The 21,687-nt window shown below is 46.2% G+C and overlaps 15 non-coding genes across 15 annotated transcripts; all 15 read right to left on the bottom strand.

Annotated features, from left to right (window-relative positions):
- Window positions 1-368: 368 nt before the first annotated feature.
- TRNAW-CCA (transfer RNA tryptophan (anticodon CCA)) lies at window positions 369-440 on the bottom strand. Its single transcript has one exon. It is a non-coding gene; the product is annotated as a tRNA-Trp (tRNA).
- Window positions 441-753: 313 nt separating this feature from the next.
- TRNAN-GUU (transfer RNA asparagine (anticodon GUU)) lies at window positions 754-827 on the bottom strand. The gene has a single exon. It is a non-coding gene; the product is annotated as a tRNA-Asn (tRNA).
- A 1,790-nt stretch (window positions 828-2,617) lies between these two features.
- TRNAW-CCA (transfer RNA tryptophan (anticodon CCA)) lies at window positions 2,618-2,689 on the bottom strand. Its single transcript has one exon. It is a non-coding gene; the product is annotated as a tRNA-Trp (tRNA).
- Window positions 2,690-3,002: 313 nt separating this feature from the next.
- TRNAN-GUU (transfer RNA asparagine (anticodon GUU)) lies at window positions 3,003-3,076 on the bottom strand. The gene has a single exon. It is a non-coding gene; the product is annotated as a tRNA-Asn (tRNA).
- A 1,790-nt stretch (window positions 3,077-4,866) lies between these two features.
- Window positions 4,867-4,938, bottom strand: TRNAW-CCA (transfer RNA tryptophan (anticodon CCA)). The gene has a single exon. It is a non-coding gene; the product is annotated as a tRNA-Trp (tRNA).
- Window positions 4,939-7,115: 2,177 nt separating this feature from the next.
- TRNAW-CCA (transfer RNA tryptophan (anticodon CCA)) lies at window positions 7,116-7,187 on the bottom strand. Its single transcript has one exon. It is a non-coding gene; the product is annotated as a tRNA-Trp (tRNA).
- Window positions 7,188-9,364: 2,177 nt separating this feature from the next.
- On the bottom strand, window positions 9,365-9,436 carry TRNAW-CCA (transfer RNA tryptophan (anticodon CCA)). The gene has a single exon. It is a non-coding gene; the product is annotated as a tRNA-Trp (tRNA).
- Window positions 9,437-11,613: 2,177 nt separating this feature from the next.
- TRNAW-CCA (transfer RNA tryptophan (anticodon CCA)) lies at window positions 11,614-11,685 on the bottom strand. Its single transcript has one exon. It is a non-coding gene; the product is annotated as a tRNA-Trp (tRNA).
- A 313-nt stretch (window positions 11,686-11,998) lies between these two features.
- On the bottom strand, window positions 11,999-12,072 carry TRNAN-GUU (transfer RNA asparagine (anticodon GUU)). The gene has a single exon. It is a non-coding gene; the product is annotated as a tRNA-Asn (tRNA).
- A 1,790-nt stretch (window positions 12,073-13,862) lies between these two features.
- Window positions 13,863-13,934, bottom strand: TRNAW-CCA (transfer RNA tryptophan (anticodon CCA)). The gene has a single exon. It is a non-coding gene; the product is annotated as a tRNA-Trp (tRNA).
- A 313-nt stretch (window positions 13,935-14,247) lies between these two features.
- TRNAN-GUU (transfer RNA asparagine (anticodon GUU)) lies at window positions 14,248-14,321 on the bottom strand. The gene has a single exon. It is a non-coding gene; the product is annotated as a tRNA-Asn (tRNA).
- Window positions 14,322-16,111: 1,790 nt separating this feature from the next.
- Window positions 16,112-16,183, bottom strand: TRNAW-CCA (transfer RNA tryptophan (anticodon CCA)). Its single transcript has one exon. It is a non-coding gene; the product is annotated as a tRNA-Trp (tRNA).
- A 313-nt stretch (window positions 16,184-16,496) lies between these two features.
- On the bottom strand, window positions 16,497-16,570 carry TRNAN-GUU (transfer RNA asparagine (anticodon GUU)). Its single transcript has one exon. It is a non-coding gene; the product is annotated as a tRNA-Asn (tRNA).
- Window positions 16,571-18,360: 1,790 nt separating this feature from the next.
- On the bottom strand, window positions 18,361-18,432 carry TRNAW-CCA (transfer RNA tryptophan (anticodon CCA)). Its single transcript has one exon. It is a non-coding gene; the product is annotated as a tRNA-Trp (tRNA).
- A 2,177-nt stretch (window positions 18,433-20,609) lies between these two features.
- Window positions 20,610-20,681, bottom strand: TRNAW-CCA (transfer RNA tryptophan (anticodon CCA)). The gene has a single exon. It is a non-coding gene; the product is annotated as a tRNA-Trp (tRNA).
- Between the last annotated feature and the right edge of the window lie 1,006 nt (window positions 20,682-21,687).

Here is a 21,687-nt window from a genome sequence, read left to right on the forward strand (position 1 = left end):
GAGTTCCCAGGACACTGCAGCATTCAGCGATTACACGAAAATATTGACAGCGCTAGGAGGCCATGCAAATGGCAGAGGTATGCTTTACAAAGCCCACGTAGCGTGCACAAAACAGCACATCAGTCAGGCCCACTTGAAGAGATGGTAAAGAGGAAATACTTCTGCTGCATCCAGTAAAACATAGAGATTGGCCTGCTTTAAAGGTTGACCATGTCCTTCATGGGTGTCTGTCAATATGATACTTCCCTGCTGCAAAGCTTACATTCGAAACGCCAGAACAACTAGGCCCAGAGCACAAAGATGCAGTCAGGTTGAAATAACGAGATACTGAAGAGCAATTTTGTATTTCAGAGTGGGAAAAGGAAGTATGCCCCCGACGTGATTTGAACACACAACCTTCTGATCTGGAGTCAGACGCGCTACCATTGCGCCACGAGGTCCTTGTGGCAATCCACCTGGTGTGTCTGATGACAGAATAAAGGTAGGAGACGTACATGGACCTGCAGAGCCTCATTGCTTCTTTAAGTAGACTGGCTAGGATAGCTTCCTTCTGTGCATCAGTACACGCTGCAGCCAAACCCTTCCCATGAAGTCTTGATGTTTATGAATTGAATGGCAAGTTTTGAAAAACTAAAGCAAGCGAGAAGAATTGCTTACAGTTTATTGGATTTTTTGGACGTCAGCAGACGAGACCTGCGAGAGGTAAACAGAAGTTCATAGTTGGTCATGCTGAATTTTTGAGCCAAAATGCATCGTCCCTGGGTGGGCTTGAACCACCAACCTTTCGGTTAACAGCCGAACGCACTAACCGATTGCGCCACAGAGACTCATGCAGTGCTTACACTGGGGCCTGATTGGTGTGCTGTTTGCTTATGCTTCCCAGGCAACCTGAAAATATTTCTAAAATAGCTCTATTTCCCACAGCAAATCAGGGTATCAAGCACTTCCCTACCTCCCCTAATCCACAAACACAGGGGATTTAGTAGAGGACAGAGCCCATCAACAGTGCACCAAATGTCCTCTGTGTAGGCATAACTTGCTATGAGGAGAAAGCCACAGTTGCGCACTTGTGTTAAAAGGGGACAGTAGGCTGAACCCAGAGAACATGGGAGAAATGACTCAGGTTTACTGAGTGGAACACTCTGTGTCTTTGTGCCAAAAACAGCAGCGTCTTTTCGGTTAACAGCCGAACGCGCTAACCAATTGTGCAACAGAGACTCACTGGCATGTGTGTTCTGCCTTTGGCCTGATTGCATTGCTATTTTTTTCTGATTGGCAGAAAACCTGAACTTTTTTCTGAAAAAGACATGCCTCTCTTAGCACTGCAGTGCATTAGACTGCTCCCTTGCTTCCCTGAGTCCCCAAATACACAACCACCTTGGGCACAATAGAAGACACATTCCAGCAGATTTAGCAAGAGTGCACCAAGGATTCTATATGTAGGTACCTTGCTGAGAAGCAAGACCTGCAGTTGCATTCTTCTGTTAAAAGAGGGCAGCAGAGTGCACCAAGAGAACTTGGGGGAAGTAGCTTATGTTAACTACTTGCCATGCTCTTTATAGATCCCTCTGTTTGACTGGGTGAATTCTAATTTCTGGGGTAGAGTAAGCAATTTTTGGATCTAGATGCTGTGCGCAACAGGAATGCTATATACTGCACTTTACTGCTACTGAAAAGTTACCAATTTTACAGGATTTTCAGGTAAGCTTTGTTTCAGAAAACAACTTGCTAGAGGCACTAAGACAGATAACTGGGACAAAGGAAGAGGGTTTGGGGATTAGCACATCTCCTATGAAAGGTACAGTCGCGCCCGAGACAACTCTGAGTGTCACCTCAAATTCTAAGAAATGCAAACTAGGGACCTAGGCTTTTTATTGCCAGTGGATCTTTGTGTTTCAGACAAATGTGCACGCCTCCCAGAGCCCCTTGCAATGCACTTAGGGAAAGGGGGGAAGGTGCTGTGAAGCCCTCTCGCTGACAATGTCTCTCTTGTCTATAATGTAACTATGAGAGAGAGAGAAATAGGCAATGCGAGAGTGAAAAAGTAAAATGGAAATGTGTCTACTGAGACCATTATAAGGGGAAATCCTCACAATCCAGGACCGACAGTTGATTGGGAGGGCGCTTACAGGTTTCCGACACCAGACCGGTACCTGAACTCACAAACCCAAACTGCAAAGTGATGCCCATTGCCACTAGACTGCCGACCCCCTTTCGGGGCCCCAACATATATCCTTTAGTCACACCTAGAGTTCCCAGGACAGTGCAGCATTCAGCGATTACACGAAAATATTGACAGCGCTAGGAGGCCATGCAAATGGCAGAGGTATGCTTTACAAAGCCCACGTAGCGTGCACAAAACAGCACATCAGTCAGGCCCACTTGAAGAGATGGTAAAGAGGAAATACTTCTGCTGCATCCAGTAAAACATAGAGATTGGCCTGCTTTAAAGGTTGACCATGTCCTTCATGGGTGTCTGTCAATATGATACTTCCCTGCTGCAAAGCTTACATTCGAAACGCCAGAACAACTAGGCCCAGAGCACAAAGATGCAGTCAGGTTGAAATAACGAGATACTGAAGAGCAATTTTGTATTTCAGAGTGGGAAAAGGAAGTATGCCCCCGACGTGATTTGAACACACAACCTTCTGATCTGGAGTCAGACGCGCTACCATTGCGCCACGAGGTCCTTGCGGCAGTCCACCTGGTGTGTCTGATGACAGAATAAAGGTAGGAGACGTACATGGACATGCAGAGCCTCATTGCTTCTTTAAGTAGACTGGCTAGGATAGATTCCTTCTGTGCATCAGTACACGCTGCAGCCAAACCCTTCCCATGAAGTCTTGATGTTTATGAATTGAATGGCAAGTTTTGAAAAACTAAAGCAAGCGAGAAGAATTGCTTACAGTTTATTGGATTTTTTGGACGTCAGCAGACGAGACCTGCGTGAGGTAAACAGAAGTTCATAGTTGGTCATGCTGAATTTTTGAGCCAAAATGCATCGTCCCTGGGTGGGCTTGAACCACCAACCTTTCGGTTAACAGCCGAACGCGCTAACCGATTGCGCCACAGAGACTCATGCAGTGCTTACACTGGGGCCTGATTGGTGTGCTGTTTGCTTATGCTTCCCAGGCAACCTGAAAATATTTCTAAAATAGCTCTATTTCCCACAGCAAATCAGGGTATCAAGCACTTCCCTACCTCCCCTAATCCACAAACACAGGGGATTTAGTAGAGGACAGAGCCCATCAACAGTGCACCAAATGTCCTCTGTGTAGGCATAACTTGCTATGAGGAGAAAGCCACAGTTGCGCACTTGTGTTAAAAGGGGACAGTAGGCTGAACCCAGAGAACACGGGAGAAATGACTCAGGTTTACTGAGTGGAACACTCTGTGTCTTTGTGCCAAAAACAGCAGCGTCTTTTCGGTTAACAGCCGAACACGCTAACCAATTGTGCCACAGAGACTCACTGGCATGTGTGTTCTGCCTTTGGCCTGATTGCATTGCTATTTTTTTCTGATTGGCAGAAAACCTGAACTTTTTTCTGAAAAAGGCATGCCTCTCTTAGCACTGCAGTGCATTAGACTGCTCCCTTGCTTCCCTGAGTCCCCAAATACACAACCACCTTGGGCACAATAGAAGACACATTCCAGCAGATTTAGCAAGAGTGCACCAAGGCTTCTATATGTAGGTACCTTGCTGAGAAGCAAGACCTGCAGTTGCATTCTTCTGTTAAAAGAGGGCAGCAGAGTGCACCAAGAGAACTTGGGGGAAGTAGCTTATGTTAACTACTTGCCATGACCTTTATAGATCCCTCTGTTTGACTGGGTGAATTCTAATTTCTGGGGTAGAGTAAGCAATTTTTGGATCTAGATGCTGTGCGCAACAGGAATGCTATATACTGCACTGTACTGCTACTGAAAAGTTACCAATTTTACAGGATGTTCAGGTAAGCTTTGTTTCAGAAAACAACTTGCTAGAGGCCCTAGGACAGATTACTGGGACAAAGGAAGAGGGTTTGGGGATTAGCACATCTCCTATGAAAGGTACAGTCACGCCCGAGACAACTCTGAGTGCCTCCTCAAATTCTAAGAAATGCGAACTGGGGTCCTACGCCTTTTATTGCCAGTGGTTCTTTGTGTTTCAGACAAATGTGCACCCCTCCCAGAGCCCCATGCAATGCACTTAGGGAAATGGGGGAAGGTGCTGTGCAACCCTCTCGCTGACAATGTCTCTCTTGTCTATAATGTATCTATAAGAGAGAGAGAAATAGGCAATGCGAGAGTGAAAAAGTAAAATGGAAATGTGTCTACTGAGACCAGTATAAGGGGAAATCCTCACAATCCAGGACCGACAGTTGATTGGGAGGGCGCTTACAGGTTTCCGACACCAGACCGGTACCTGAACTCATAAACCCAAACTGCAAAGTGATGGGCATTGCCACTAGACTGCCGACCCCCTTTCTGGGCCCCAACATATATCCTTTAGTCACACCTAGAGTTCCCAGGACACTGCAGCATTCAGCGATTACACGAAAATATTGACAGCCCTAGGAGGCCATGCAAATGGCAGAGGTATGCTTTACAAAGCCCACGTAGCGTGCACAAAACAGCACATCAGTCAGGCCCACTTGAAGAGATGGTAAAGAGGAAATACTTCTGCTGCATCCAGTAAAACATAGAGGTTGGCCTGCTTTAAAGGTTGACCATGTCCTTCATGGGTGTCTGTCAATATGATACTTCCCTGCTGCAAAGCTTACATTCGAAACGCCAGAACAACTAGGCCCAGAGCACAAAGATGCAGTCAGGTTGAAATAACGAGATACTGAAGAGCAATTTTGTATTTCAGAGTGGGAAAAGCAAGTATGACCCCGTTGTGATTTGAACACAGAACCTTCTGATCTGGAGTCAGACGCGCTACCATTGCGCCACGAGGTCCTTGTGGCAATCCACCTGGTGTGTCTGATGACAGAATAAAGGTAGGAGACGTACATGCACCTGCAGAGCCTCATTGCTTCTTTAAGTAGACTGGCTAGGATAGCTTCCTTCTGTGCATCAGTACACGCTGCAGCCAAACCCTTCCCATGAAGTCTTGATGTTTATGAATTGAATGGCAAGTTTTGAAAAACTAAAGCAAGCGAGAAGAATTGCTTACAGTTTATTGGATTTTTTGGACGTCAGCAGACGAGACCTGCGAGAGGTAAACAGAAGTCCATAGTTGGTCACGCTGAATTTTTGAGCCAAAATGCACAGTCCTTGGGTGGGCTTGAACCACCAACCTTTCGGTTAACAGCCAAAAGCGGTAACCGATTGCGCCACAGAGACTCATGCAGTCTTTACACAGGGGCCTGATTGGTGTGCTGTTTGCTTATGCTTCCCAGGCAACCTGAAAATATTTCTAAAATAGCTCTTTTTCCCACAGCAAATCAGGGTATCAAGCACTTCCATACCTCCCCTAATCCACAAACACAGGGGATTTAGTAGAGGACAGAGCCCATCAACAGTGCACCAAATGTCCTCTGTATAGGCATAACTTGCTATGAGGAGAAAGCCACAGTTGCGCACTTGTGTTAAAAGGGGACAGTAGGCTGAACCCAGAGAACACGGGAGAAATGACTCAGGTTTACTGAGTGGAACACTCTGTGTCTTTGTGCCAAAAACAGCAGCGTCTTTTCGGTTAACAGCCGAACGCGCTAACCAATTGCGCCACAGAGACTCACTGGCATGTGTGTTCTGCCTTTGGCCTGATTGCATTGCTATTTTTTTCTGATTGGCAGAAAACCTGAACTTTTTTCTGAAAAAGGCATGCCTCTCTTAGCACTGCAGTGCATTAGACTGCTCCCTTGCTTCCCTGAATCCCCAAATACACAACCACCCTGGGCACAATAGAAGACACATTCCAGCAGATTTAGCAAGAGTGCACCAAGGTTTCTATATGTAGGTACCTTGCTGAGAAGCAAGACCTGCAGTTGCATTCTTCTGTTAAAAGAGGGCAGCAGAGTGCACCAAGAGAACTTGGGGGAAGTAGCTTATGTTAACTACTTGCCATGCTCTTTATAGATCCCTCTGTTTGACTGGGTGAATTCTAATTTCTGGGGTAGAGTAAGCAATTTTTGGATCTAGATGCTGTGCGCAACAGGAATGCTATATACTGCACTGTACTGCTACTGAAAAGTTACCAATTTTACAGGATGTTCAGGTAAGCTTTGTTTCAGAAAACAACTTGCTAGAGGCACTAAGACAGATTACTGGGACAAAGGAAGAGGGTTTGGGGATTAGCACATCTCCTATGAAAGGTACAGTCACGCCCGAGACAACTCTGAGTGTCACCTCAAATTCTAAGAAATGCAAACTAGGGACCTACGCTTTTTATTGCCAGTGGATCTTTGTGTTTCAGACAAATGTGCACGCCTCCCAGAGCCCCTTGCAATGCACTTAGGGAAATGGGGGAAGGTGCTGTGAAACCCTCTCGCTGACAATGTCTCTCTTGTCTATAATGTATCTATGAGAGAGAGAGAAATAGGCAATGCGAGAGTGAAAAAGTAAAATGGAAATGTGTCTACTGAGACCAGTATAAGGGGAAATCCTCACAATCCAGGACCGACAGTTGATTGGGAGGGCGCTTACAGGTTTCCGACACCAGACCGGTACCTGAACTCACAAACCCAAACTGCAAAGTGATGGGCATTGCCACTAGACTGCCGACCCCCTTTCGGGGCCCCAGCATATATCCTTTAGTCACACCTAGAGTTCCCAGGACAGTGCAGCATTCAGCGATTACACGAAAATATTGACAGCGCTAGGAGGCCATGCAAATGGCAGAGGTATGCTTTACAAAGCCCACGTAGCGTGCACAAAACAGCACATCAGTCAGGCCCACTTGAAGAGATGGTAAAGAGGAAATACTTCTGCTGCATCCAGTAAAACATAGAGATTGGCCTGCTTTAAAGGTTGACCATGTCCTTCATGGGTGTCTGTCAATATGATACTTCCCTGCTGCAAAGCTTACATTCGAAACGCCAGAACAACTAGGCCCAGAGCACAAAGATGCAGTCAGGTTGAAATAACGAGATACTGAAGAGCAATTTTGTATTTCAGAGTGGGAAAAGGAAGTATGACCCCGACGTGATTTGAACACACAACCTTCTGATCTGGAGTCAGACGCGCTACCATTGCACCACGAGGTCCTTGCGGCAGTCCACCTGGTGTGTCTGATGACAGAATAAAGGTAGGAGACGTACATGGACCTGCAGAGCCTCATTGCTTCTTTAAGTAGACTGGCTAGGATAGATTCCTTCTGTGCATCAGTACACGCTGCAGCCAAACCCTTCCCATGAAGTCTTGATGTTTATGAATTGAATGGCAAGTTTTGAAAAACTAAAGCAAGCGAGAAGAATTGCTTACAGTTTATTGGATTTTTTGGACGTCAGCAGACGAGACCTGCGAGAGGTAAACAGAAGTCCATTGTTGGTCACGCTGAATTTTTGAGCCAAAATGCACAGTCCCTGGGTGGGCTTGAACCACCAACCTTTCGGTTAACAGCCAAAAGCGGTAACCGATTGCGCCACAGAGACTCATGCAGTCCTTACACAGGGGCCTGATTGGTGTGCTGTTTGCTTATGCTTCCCAGGCAACCTGAAAATATTTCTAAAATAGCTCTTTTTCCCACGGCAAATCAGGGTATCAAGCACTTCCATACCTCCCCTAATCCACAAACACAGGGGATTTAGTAGAGGACAGAGCCCATCAACAGTGCACCAAATGTCCTCTGTATAGGCATAACTTGCTATGAGGAGAAAGCCACAGTTGCGCACTTGTGTTAAAAGGGGACAGTAGGCTGAACCCAGAGAACACGGGAGAAATGACTCAGGTTTACTGAGTGGAACACTCTGTGTCTTTGTGCCAAAAACAGCAGCGTCTTTTCGGTTAACAGCCGAACGCGCTAACCAATTGCGCCACAGAGACTCACTGGCATGTGTGTTCTGCCTTTGGCCTGATTGCATTGCTATTTTTTTCTGATTGGCAGAAAACCTGAACTTTTTTCTGAAAAAGGCATGCCTCTCTTAGCACTGCAGTGCATTAGACTGCTCCCTTGCTTCCCTGAATCCCCAAATACACAACCACCCTGGGCACAATAGAAGACACATTCCAGCAGATTTAGCAAGAGTGCACCAAGGTTTCTATATGTAGGTACCTTGCTGAGAAGCAAGACCTGCAGTTGCATTCTTCTGTTAAAAGAGGGCAGCAGAGTGCACCAAGAGAACTTGGGGGAAGTAGCTTATGTTAACTACTTGCCATGCTCTTTATAGATCCCTCTGTTTGACTGGGTGAATTCTAATTTCTGGGGTAGAGTAAGCAATTTTTGGATCTAGATGCTGTGCGCAACAGGAATGCTATATACTGCACTGTACTGCTACTGAAAAGTTACCAATTTTACAGGATGTTCAGGTAAGCTTTGTTTCAGAAAACAACTTGCTAGAGGCACTAAGACAGATTACTGGGACAAAGGAAGAGGGTTTGGGGATTAGCACATCTCCTATGAAAGGTACAGTCACGCCCGAGACAACTCTGAGTGTCACCTCAAATTCTAAGAAATGCAAACTAGGGACCTACGCTTTTTATTGCCAGTGGATCTTTGTGTTTCAGACAAATGTGCACGCCTCCCAGAGCCCCTTGCAATGCACTTAGGGAAATGGGGGAAGGTGCTGTGAAACCCTCTCGCTGACAATGTCTCTCTTGTCTATAATGTATCTATGAGAGAGCGAGAAATAGGCAATGCGAGAGTGAAAAAGTAAAATGGAAATGTGTCTACTGAGACCAGTATAAGGGGAAATCCTCACAATCCAGGACCGACAGTTGATTGGGAGGGCGCTTACAGGTTTCCGACACCAGACCGGTACCTGAACTCACAAACCCAAACTGCAAAGTGATGGGCATTGCCACTAGACTGCCGACCCCCTTTCGGGGCCCCAGCATATATCCTTTAGTCACACCTAGAGTTCCCAGGACAGTGCAGCATTCAGCGATTACACGAAAATATTGACAGCGCTAGGAGGCCATGCAAATGGCAGAGGTATGCTTTACAAAGCCCACGTAGCGTGCACAAAACAGCACATCAGTCAGGCCCACTTGAAGAGATGGTAAAGAGGAAATACTTCTGCTGCATCCAGTAAAACATAGAGATTGGCCTGCTTTAAAGGTTGACCATGTCCTTCATGGGTGTCTGTCAATATGATACTTCCCTGCTGCAAAGCTTACATTCGAAACGCCAGAACAACTAGGCCCAGAGCACAAAGATGCAGTCAGGTTGAAATAACGAGATACTGAAGAGCAATTTTGTATTTCAGAGTGGGAAAAGGAAGTATGCCCCCGACGTGATTTGAACACACAACCTTCTGATCTGGAGTCAGACGCGCTACCATTGCGCCACGAGGTCCTTGTGGCAATCCACCTGGTGTGTCTGATGACAGAATAAAGGTAGGAGACGTACATGGACCTGCAGAGCCTCATTGCTTCTTTAAGTAGACTGGCTAGGATAGCTTCCTTCTGTGCATCAGTACACGCTGCAGCCAAACCCTTCCCATGAAGTCTTGATGTTTATGAATTGAATGGCAAGTTTTGAAAAACTAAAGCAAGCGAGAAGAATTGCTTACAGTTTATTGGATTTTTTGGACGTCAGCAGACGAGACCTGCGAGAGGTAAACAGAAGTTCATAGTTGGTCATGCTGAATTTTTGAGCCAAAATGCATCGTCCCTGGGTGGGCTTGAAGCACCAACCTTTCGGTTAACAGCCGAACGCACTAACCGATTGCGCCACAGAGACTCATGCAGTGCTTACACTGGGGCCTGATTGGTGTGCTGTTTGCTTATGCTTCCCAGGCAACCTGAAAATATTTCTAAAATAGCTCTATTTCCCACAGCAAATCAGGGTATCAAGCACTTCCCTACCTCCCCTAATCCACAAACACAGGGGATTTAGTAGAGGACAGAGCCCATCAACAGTGCACCAAATGTCCTCTGTGTAGGCATAACTTGCTATGAGGAGAAAGCCACAGTTGCGCACTTGTGTTAAAAGGGGACAGTAGGCTGAACCCAGAGAACATGGGAGAAATGACTCAGGTTTACTGAGTGGAACACTCTGTGTCTTTGTGCCAAAAACAGCAGCGTCTTTTCGGTTAACAGCCGAACGCGCTAACCAATTGTGCAACAGAGACTCACTGGCATGTGTGTTCTGCCTTTGGCCTGATTGCATTGCTATTTTTTTCTGATTGGCAGAAAACCTGAACTTTTTTCTGAAAAAGACATGCCTCTCTTAGCACTGCAGTGCATTAGACTGCTCCCTTGCTTCCCTGAGTCCCCAAATACACAACCACCTTGGGCACAATAGAAGACACATTCCAGCAGATTTAGCAAGAGTGCACCAAGGATTCTATATGTAGGTACCTTGCTGAGAAGCAAGACCTGCAGTTGCATTCTTCTGTTAAAAGAGGGCAGCAGAGTGCACCAAGAGAACTTGGGGGAAGTAGCTTATGTTAACTACTTGCCATGCTCTTTATAGATCCCTCTGTTTGACTGGGTGAATTCTAATTTCTGGGGTAGAGTAAGCAATTTTTGGATCTAGATGCTGTGCGCAACAGGAATGCTATATACTGCACTTTACTGCTACTGAAAAGTTACCAATTTTACAGGATTTTCAGGTAAGCTTTGTTTCAGAAAACAACTTGCTAGAGGCACTAAGACAGATAACTGGGACAAAGGAAGAGGGTTTGGGGATTAGCACATCTCCTATGAAAGGTACAGTCGCGCCCGAGACAACTCTGAGTGTCACCTCAAATTCTAAGAAATGCAAACTAGGGACCTAGGCTTTTTATTGCCAGTGGATCTTTGTGTTTCAGACAAATGTGCACGCCTCCCAGAGCCCCTTGCAATGCACTTAGGGAAATGGGGGAAGGTGCTGTGAAACCCTCTCGCTGACAATGTCTCTCTTGTCTATAATGTATCTATGAGAGAGAGAGAAATAGGCAATGCGAGAGTGAAAAAGTAAAATGGAAATGTGTCTACTGAGACCAGTATAAGGGGAAATCCTCACAATCCAGGACCGACAGTTGATTGGGAGGGCGCTTACAGGTTTCCGACACCAGACCGGTACCTGAACTCACAAACCCAAACTGCAAAGTGATGGGCATTGCCACTAGACTGCCGACCCCCTTTCGGGGCCCCAGCATATATCCTTTAGTCACACCTAGAGTTCCCAGGACAGTGCAGCATTCAGCGATTACACGAAAATATTGACAGCGCTAGGAGGCCATGCAAATGGCAGAGGTATGCTTTACAAAGCCCACGTAGCGTGCACAAAACAGCACATCAGTCAGGCCCACTTGAAGAGATGGTAAAGAGGAAATACTTCTGCTGCATCCAGTAAAACATAGAGATTGGCCTGCTTTAAAGGTTGACCATGTCCTTCATGGGTGTCTGTCAATATGATACTTCCCTGCTGCAAAGCTTACATTCGAAACGCCAGAACAACTAGGCCCAGAGCACAAAGATGCAGTCAGGTTGAAATAACGAGATACTGAAGAGCAATTTTGTATTTCAGAGTGGGAAAAGGAAGTATGCCCCCGACGTGATTTGAACACACAACCTTCTGATCTGGAGTCAGACGCGCTACCATTGCGCCACGAGGTCCTTGCGGCAGTCCACCTGGTGTGTCTGATGACAGAATAAAGGTAGGAGACGTACATGGACATGCAGAGCCTCATTGCTTCTTTAAGTAGACTGGCTAGGATAGATTCCTTCTGTGCATCAGTACACGCTGCAGCCAAACCCTTCCCATGAAGTCTTGATGTTTATGAATTGAATGGCAAGTTTTGAAAAACTAAAGCAAGCGAGAAGAATTGCTTACAGTTTATTGGATTTTTTGGACGTCAGCAGACGAGACCTGCGTGAGGTAAACAGAAGTTCATAGTTGGTCATGCTGAATTTTTGAGCCAAAATGCATCGTCCCTGGGTGGGCTTGAACCACCAACCTTTCGGTTAACAGCCAAACGCGCTAACCGATTGCGCCACAGAGACTCATGCAGTGCTTACACTGGGGCCTGATTGGTGTGCTGTTTGCTTATGCTTCCCAGGCAACCTGAAAATATTTCTAAAATAGCTCTATTTCCCACAGCAAATCAGGGTATCAAGCACTTCCCTACCTCCCCTAATCCACAAGCACAGGGGATTTAGTAGAGGACAGAGCCCATCAACAGTGCACCAAATGTCCTCTGTGTAGGCATAAATTGCTATGAGGAGAAAGCCACAGTTGTGCACTTGTGTTAAAAGGGGACAGTAGGCTGAACCCAGAGAACACGGGAGAAATGACTCAGGTTTACTGAGTGGAACACTCTGTGTCTTTGTGCCAAAAACAGCAGCGTCTTTTCGGTTAACAGCCGAACACGCTAACCAATTGTGCCACAGAGACTCACTGGCATGTGTGTTCTGCCTTTGGCCTGATTGCATTGCTATTTTTTTCTGATTGGCAGAAAACCTGAACTTTTTTCTGAAAAAGGCATGCCTCTCTTAGCACTGCAGTGCATTAGACTGCTCCCTTGCTTCCCTGAGTCCCCAAATACACAACCACCTTGGGCACAATAGAAGACACATTCCAGCAGATTTAGCAAGAGTGCACCAAGGCTTCTATATGTAGGTACCTTGCTGAGAAGCAAGACCTGCAGTTGCATTCTTCTGTTAAAAGAGGGCAGCAGAGTGCACCAAGAGAACTTTGGGGAAGTAGCTTATGTTAACTACTTGCCATGACCTTTATAGATCCCTCTGTTTGACTGGGTGAATTCTAATTTCTGGGGTAGAGTAAGCAATTTTTGGATCTAGATGCTGTGCGCAACAGGAATGCTATATACTGCACTTTACTGCTACTGAAAAGTTACCAATTTTACAGGATTTTCAGGTAAGCTTTGTTTCAGAAAACAACTTGCTAGAGGCACTAAGACAGATAACTGGGACAAAGGAAGAGGGTTTGGGGATTAGCACATCTCCTATGAAAGGTACAGTCGCGCCCGAGACAACTCTGAGTGTCACCTCAAATTCTAAGAAATGCAAACTAGGGACCTAGGCTTTTTATTGCCAGTGGATCTTTGTGTTTCAGACAAATGTGCACGCCTCCCAGAGCCCCTTGCAATGCACTTAGGGAAAGGGGGGAAGGTGCTGTGAAGCCCTCTCGCTGACAATGTCTCTCTTGTCTATAATGTAACTATGAGAGAGAGAGAAATAGGCAATGCGAGAGTGAAAAAGTAAAATGGAAATGTGTCTACTGAGACCATTATAAGGGGAAATCCTCACAATCCAGGACCGACAGTTGATTGGGAGGGCGCTTACAGGTTTCCGACACCAGACCGGTACCTGAACTCACAAACCCAAACTGCAAAGTGATGCCCATTGCCACTAGACTGCCGACCCCCTTTCGGGGCCCCAACATATATCCTTTAGTCACACCTAGAGTTCCCAGGACAGTGCAGCATTCAGCGATTACACGAAAATATTGACAGCGCTAGGAGGCCATGCAAATGGCAGAGGTATGCTTTACAAAGCCCACGTAGCGTGCACAAAACAGCACATCAGTCAGGCCCACTTGAAGAGATGGTAAAGAGGAAATACTTCTGCTGCATCCAGTAAAACATAGAGATTGGCCTGCTTTAAAGGTTGACCATGTCCTTCATGGGTGTCTGTCAATATGATACTTCCCTGCTGCAAAGCTTACATTCGAAACGCCAGAACAACTAGGCCCAGAGCACAAAGATGCAGTCAGGTTGAAATAACGAGATACTGAAGAGCAATTTTGTATTTCAGAGTGGGAAAAGGAAGTATGCCCCCGACGTGATTTGAACACACAACCTTCTGATCTGGAGTCAGACGCGCTACCATTGCGCCACGAGGTCCTTGCGGCAGTCCACCTGGTGTGTCTGATGACAGAATAAAGGTAGGAGACGTACATGGACATGCAGAGCCTCATTGCTTCTTTAAGTAGACTGGCTAGGATAGATTCCTTCTGTGCATCAGTACACGCTGCAGCCAAACCCTTCCCATGAAGTCTTGATGTTTATGAATTGAATGGCAAGTTTTGAAAAACTAAAGCAAGCGAGAAGAATTGCTTACAGTTTATTGGATTTTTTGGACGTCAGCAGACGAGACCTGCGTGAGGTAAACAGAAGTTCATAGTTGGTCATGCTGAATTTTTGAGCCAAAATGCATCGTCCCTGGGTGGGCTTGAACCACCAACCTTTCGGTTAACAGCCGAACGCGCTAACCGATTGCGCCACAGAGACTCATGCAGTGCTTACACTGGGGCCTGATTGGTGTGCTGTTTGCTTATGCTTCCCAGGCAACCTGAAAATATTTCTAAAATAGCTCTATTTCCCACAGCAAATCAGGGTATCAAGCACTTCCCTACCTCCCCTAATCCACAAACACAGGGGATTTAGTAGAGGACAGAGCCCATCAACAGTGCACCAAATGTCCTCTGTGTAGGCATAACTTGCTATGAGGAGAAAGCCACAGTTGCGCACTTGTGTTAAAAGGGGACAGTAGGCTGAACCCAGAGAACACGGGAGAAATGACTCAGGTTTACTGAGTGGAACACTCTGTGTCTTTGTGCCAAAAACAGCAGCGTCTTTTCGGTTAACAGCCGAACACGCTAACCAATTGTGCCACAGAGACTCACTGGCATGTGTGTTCTGCCTTTGGCCTGATTGCATTGCTATTTTTTTCTGATTGGCAGAAAACCTGAACTTTTTTCTGAAAAAGGCATGCCTCTCTTAGCACTGCAGTGCATTAGACTGCTCCCTTGCTTCCCTGAGTCCCCAAATACACAACCACCTTGGGCACAATAGAAGACACATTCCAGCAGATTTAGCAAGAGTGCACCAAGGCTTCTATATGTAGGTACCTTGCTGAGAAGCAAGACCTGCAGTTGCATTCTTCTGTTAAAAGAGGGCAGCAGAGTGCACCAAGAGAACTTTGGGGAAGTAGCTTATGTTAACTACTTGCCATGACCTTTATAGATCCCTCTGTTTGACTGGGTGAATTCTAATTTCTGGGGTAGAGTAAGCAATTTTTGGATCTAGATGCTGTGCGCAACAGGAATGCTATATACTGCACTTTACTGCTACTGAAAAGTTACCAATTTTACAGGATTTTCAGGTAAGCTTTGTTTCAGAAAACAACTTGCTAGAGGCACTAAGACAGATAACTGGGACAAAGGAAGAGGGTTTGGGGATTAGCACATCTCCTATGAAAGGTACAGTCGCGCCCGAGACAACTCTGAGTGTCACCTCAAATTCTAAGAAATGCAAACTAGGGACCTAGGCTTTTTATTGCCAGTGGATCTTTGTGTTTCAGACAAATGTGCACGCCTCCCAGAGCCCCTTGCAATGCACTTAGGGAAAGGGGGGAAGGTGCTGTGAAGCCCTCTCGCTGACAATGTCTCTCTTGTCTATAATGTAACTATGAGAGAGAGAGAAATAGGCAATGCGAGAGTGAAAAAGTAAAATGGAAATGTGTCTACTGAGACCATTATAAGGGGAAATCCTCACAATCCAGGACCGACAGTTGATTGGGAGGGCGCTTACAGGTTTCCGACACCAGACCGGTACCTGAACTCACAAACCCAAACTGCAAAGTGATGCCCATTGCCACTAGACTGCCGACCCCCTTTCGGGGCCCCAACATATATCCTTTAGTCACACCTAGAGTTCCCAGGACAGTGCAGCATTCAGCGATTACACGAAAATATTGACAGCGCTAGGAGGCCATGCAAATGGCAGAGGTATGCTTTACAAAGCCCACGTAGCGTGCACAAAACAGCACATCAGTCAGGCCCACTTGAAGAGATGGTAAAGAGGAAATACTTCTGCTGCATCCAGTAAAACATAGAGATTGGCCTGCTTTAAAGGTTGACCATGTCCTTCATGGGTGTCTGTCAATATGATACTTCCCTGCTGCAAAGCTTACATTCGAAACGCCAGAACAACTAGGCCCAGAGCACAAAGATGCAGTCAGGTTGAAATAACGAGATACTGAAGAGCAATTTTGTATTTCAGAGTGGGAAAAGGAAGTATGCCCCCGACGTGATTTGAACACACAACCTTCTGATCTGGAGTCAGACGCGCTACCATTGCGCCACGAGGTCCTTGCGGCAGTCCACCTGGTGTGTCTGATGACAGAATAAAGGTAGGAGACGTACATGGACATGCAGAGCCTCATTGCTTCTTTAAGTAGACTGGCTAGGATAGATTCCTTCTGTGCATCAGTACACGCTGCAGCCAAACCCTTCCCATGAAGTCTTGATGTTTATGAATTGAATGGCAAGTTTTGAAAAACTAAAGCAAGCGAGAAGAATTGCTTACAGTTTATTGGATTTTTTGGACGTCAGCAGACGAGACCTGCGTGAGGTAAACAGAAGTTCATAGTTGGTCATGCTGAATTTTTGAGCCAAAATGCATCGTCCCTGGGTGGGCTTGAACCACCAACCTTTCGGTTAACAGCCGAACGCGCTAACCGATTGCGCCACAGAGACTCATGCAGTGCTTACACTGGGGCCTGATTGGTGTGCTGTTTGCTTATGCTTCCCAGGCAACCTGAAAATATTTCTAAAATAGCTCTATTTCCCACAGCAAATCAGGGTATCAAGCACTTCCCTACCTCCCCTAATCCACAAACACAGGGGATTTAGTAGAGGACAGAGCCCATCAACAGTGCACCAAATGTCCTCTGTGTAGGCATAACTTGCTATGAGGAGAAAGCCACAGTTGCGCACTTGTGTTAAAAGGGGACAGTAGGCTGAACCCAGAGAACACGGGAGAAATGACTCAGGTTTACTGAGTGGAACACTCTGTGTCTTTGTGCCAAAAACAGCAGCGTCTTTTCGGTTAACAGCCGAACACGCTAACCAATTGTGCCACAGAGACTCACTGGCATGTGTGTTCTGCCTTTGGCCTGATTGCATTGCTATTTTTTTCTGATTGGCAGAAAACCTGAACTTTTTTCTGAAAAAGGCATGCCTCTCTTAGCACTGCAGTGCATTAGACTGCTCCCTTGCTTCCCTGAGTCCCCAAATACACAACCACCTTGGGCACAATAGAAGACACATTCCAGCAGATTTAGCAAGAGTGCACCAAGGCTTCTATATGTAGGTACCTTGCTGAGAAGCAAGACCTGCAGTTGCATTCTTCTGTTAAAAGAGGGCAGCAGAGTGCACCAAGAGAACTTGGGGGAAGTAGCTTATGTTAACTACTTGCCATGACCTTTATAGATCCCTCTGTTTGACTGGGTGAATTCTAATTTCTGGGGTAGAGTAAGCAATTTTTGGATCTAGATGCTGTGCGCAACAGGAATGCTATATACTGCACTGTACTGCTACTGAAAAGTTACCAATTTTACAGGATGTTCAGGTAAGCTTTGTTTCAGAAAACAACTTGCTAGAGGCCCTAGGACAGATTACTGGGACAAAGGAAGAGGGTTTGGGGATTAGCACATCTCCTATGAAAGGTACAGTCACGCCCGAGACAACTCTGAGTGCCTCCTCAAATTCTAAGAAATGCGAACTGGGGTCCTACGCCTTTTATTGCCAGTGGTTCTTTGTGTTTCAGACAAATGTGCACCCCTCCCAGAGCCCCATGCAATGCACTTAGGGAAATGGGGGAAGGTGCTGTGCAACCCTCTCGCTGACAATGTCTCTCTTGTCTATAATGTATCTATAAGAGAGAGAGAAATAGGCAATGCGAGAGTGAAAAAGTAAAATGGAAATGTGTCTACTGAGACCAGTATAAGGGGAAATCCTCACAATCCAGGACCGACAGTTGATTGGGAGGGCGCTTACAGGTTTCCGACACCAGACCGGTACCTGAACTCATAAACCCAAACTGCAAAGTGATGGGCATTGCCACTAGACTGCCGACCCCCTTTCTGGGCCCCAACATATATCCTTTAGTCACACCTAGAGTTCCCAGGACACTGCAGCATTCAGCGATTACACGAAAATATTGACAGCCCTAGGAGGCCATGCAAATGGCAGAGGTATGCTTTACAAAGCCCACGTAGCGTGCACAAAACAGCACATCAGTCAGGCCCACTTGAAGAGATGGTAAAGAGGAAATACTTCTGCTGCATCCAGTAAAACATAGAGGTTGGCCTGCTTTAAAGGTTGACCATGTCCTTCATGGGTGTCTGTCAATATGATACTTCCCTGCTGCAAAGCTTACATTCGAAACGCCAGAACAACTAGGCCCAGAGCACAAAGATGCAGTCAGGTTGAAATAACGAGATACTGAAGAGCAATTTTGTATTTCAGAGTGGGAAAAGCAAGTATGACCCCGTTGTGATTTGAACACAGAACCTTCTGATCTGGAGTCAGACGCGCTACCATTGCGCCACGAGGTCCTTGTGGCAATCCACCTGGTGTGTCTGATGACAGAATAAAGGTAGGAGACGTACATGCACCTGCAGAGCCTCATTGCTTCTTTAAGTAGACTGGCTAGGATAGCTTCCTTCTGTGCATCAGTACACGCTGCAGCCAAACCCTTCCCATGAAGTCTTGATGTTTATGAATTGAATGGCAAGTTTTGAAAAACTAAAGCAAGCGAGAAGAATTGCTTACAGTTTATTGGATTTTTTGGACGTCAGCAGACGAGACCTGCGAGAGGTAAACAGAAGTCCATAGTTGGTCACGCTGAATTTTTGAGCCAAAATGCACAGTCCTTGGGTGGGCTTGAACCACCAACCTTTCGGTTAACAGCCAAAAGCGGTAACCGATTGCGCCACAGAGACTCATGCAGTCCTTACACAGGGGCCTGATTGGTGTGCTGTTTGCTTATGCTTCCCAGGCAACCTGAAAATATTTCTAAAATAGCTCTTTTTCCCACAGCAAATCAGGGTATCAAGCACTTCCATACCTCCCCTAATCCACAAACACAGGGGATTTAGTAGAGGACAGAGCCCATCAACAGTGCACCAAATGTCCTCTGTATAGGCATAACTTGCTATGAGGAGAAAGCCACAGTTGCGCACTTGTGTTAAAAGGGGACAGTAGGCTGAACCCAGAGAACACGGGAGAAATGACTCAGGTTTACTGAGTGGAACACTCTGTGTCTTTGTGCCAAAAACAGCAGCGTCTTTTCGGTTAACAGCCGAACGCGCTAACCAATTGCGCCACAGAGACTCACTGGCATGTGTGTTCTGCCTTTGGCCTGATTGCATTGCTATTTTTTTCTGATTGGCAGAAAACCTGAACTTTTTTCTGAAAAAGGCATGCCTCTCTTAGCACTGCAGTGCATTAGACTGCTCCCTTGCTTCCCTGAATCCCCAAATACACAACCACCCTGGGCACAATAGAAGACACATTCCAGCAGATTTAGCAAGAGTGCACCAAGGTTTCTATATGTAGGTACCTTGCTGAGAAGCAAGACCTGCAGTTGCATTCTTCTGTTAAAAGAGGGCAGCAGAGTGCACCAAGAGAACTTGGGGGAAGTAGCTTATGTTAACTACTTGCCATGCTCTTTATAGATCCCTCTGTTTGACTGGGTGAATTCTAATTTCTGGGGTAGAGTAAGCAATTTTTGGATCTAGATGCTGTGCGCAACAGGAATGCTATATACTGCACTGTACTGCTACTGAAAAGTTACCAATTTTACAGGATGTTCAGGTAAGCTTTGTTTCAGAAAACAACTTGCTAGAGGCACTAAGACAGATTACTGGGACAAAGGAAGAGGGTTTGGGGATTAGCACATCTCCTATGAAAGGTACAGTCACGCCCGAGACAACTCTGAGTGTCACCTCAAATTCTAAGAAATGCAAACTAGGGACCTACGCTTTTTATTGCCAGTGGATCTTTGTGTTTCAGACAAATGTGCACGCCTCCCAGAGCCCCTTGCAATGCACTTAGGGAAATGGGGGAAGGTGCTGTGAAACCCTCTCGCTGACAATGTCTCTCTTGTCTATAATGTATCTATGAGAGAGAGAGAAATAGGCAATGCGAGAGTGAAAAAGTAAAATGGAAATGTGTCTACTGAGACCAGTATAAGGGGAAATCCTCACAATCCAGGACCGACAGTTGATTGGGAGGGCGCTTACAGGTTTCCGACACCAGACCGGTACCTGAACTCACAAACCCAAACTGCAAAGTGATGGGCATTGCCACTAGACTGCCGACCCCCTTTCGGGGCCCCAGCATATATCCTTTAGTCACACCTAGAGTTCCCAGGACAGTGCAGCATTCAGCGATTACACGAAAATATTGACAGCGCTAGGAGGCCATGCAAATGGCAGAGGTATGCTTTACAAAGCCCACGTAGCGTGCACAAAACAGCACATCAGTCAGGCCCACTTGAAGAGATGGTAAAGAGGAAATACTTCTGCTGCATCCAGTAAAACATAGAGATTGGCCTGCTTTAAAGGTTGACCATGTCCTTCATGGGTGTCTGTCAATATGATACTTCCCTGCTGCAAAGCTTACATTCGAAACGCCAGAACAACTAGGCCCAGAGCACAAAGATGCAGTCAGGTTGAAATAACGAGATACTGAAGAGCAATTTTGTATTTCAGAGTGGGAAAAGGAAGTATGACCCCGACGTGATTTGAACACACAACCTTCTGATCTGGAGTCAGACGCGCTACCATTGCACCACGAGGTCCTTGCGGCAGTCCACCTGGTGTGTCTGATGACAGAATAAAGGTAGGAGACGTACATGGACCTGCAGAGCCTCATTGCTTCTTTAAGTAGACTGGCTAGGATAGATTCCTTCTGTGCATCAGTACACGCTGCAGCCAAACCCTTCCCATGAAGTCTTGATGTTTATGAATTGAATGGCAAGTTTTGAAAAACTAAAGCAAGCGAGAAGAATTGCTTACAGTTTATTGGATTTTTTGGACGTCAGCAGACGAGACCTGCGAGAGGTAAACAGAAGTCCATTGTTGGTCACGCTGAATTTTTGAGCCAAAATGCACAGTGCCTGGGTGGGCTTGAACCACCAACCTTTCGGTTAACAGCCAAAAGCGGTAACCGATTGCGCCACAGAGACTCATGCAGTCCTTACACAGGGGCCTGATTGGTGTGCTGTTTGCTTATGCTTCCCAGGCAACCTGAAAATATTTCTAAAATAGCTCTTTTTCCCACGGCAAATCAGGGTATCAAGCACTTCCATACCTCCCCTAATCCACAAACACAGGGGATTTAGTAGAGGACAGAGCCCATCAACAGTGCACCAAATGTCCTCTGTATAGGCATAACTTGCTATGAGGAGAAAGCCACAGTTGCGCACTTGTGTTAAAAGGGGACAGTAGGCTGAACCCAGAGAACACGGGAGAAATGACTCAGGTTTACTGAGTGGAACACTCTGTGTCTTTGTGCCAAAAACAGCAGCGTCTTTTCGGTTAACAGCCGAACGCGCTAACCAATTGCGCCACAGAGACTCACTGGCATGTGTGTTCTGCCTTTGGCCTGATTGCATTGCTATTTTTTTCTGATTGGCAGAAAACCTGAACTTTTTTCTGAAAAAGGCATGCCTCTCTTAGCACTGCAGTGCATTAGACTGCTCCCTTGCTTCCCTGAATCCCCAAATACACAACCACCCTGGGCACAATAGAAGACACATTCCAGCAGATTTAGCAAGAGTGCACCAAGGTTTCTATATGTAGGTA

Source organism: Ambystoma mexicanum, chromosome 11 (genome assembly GCF_040938575.1).
Source record: "Ambystoma mexicanum isolate Mex_15411 chromosome 11, UKY_AmexF1_1, whole genome shotgun sequence".
Lineage (NCBI taxonomy): Eukaryota > Metazoa > Chordata > Amphibia > Caudata > Ambystomatidae > Ambystoma > Ambystoma mexicanum.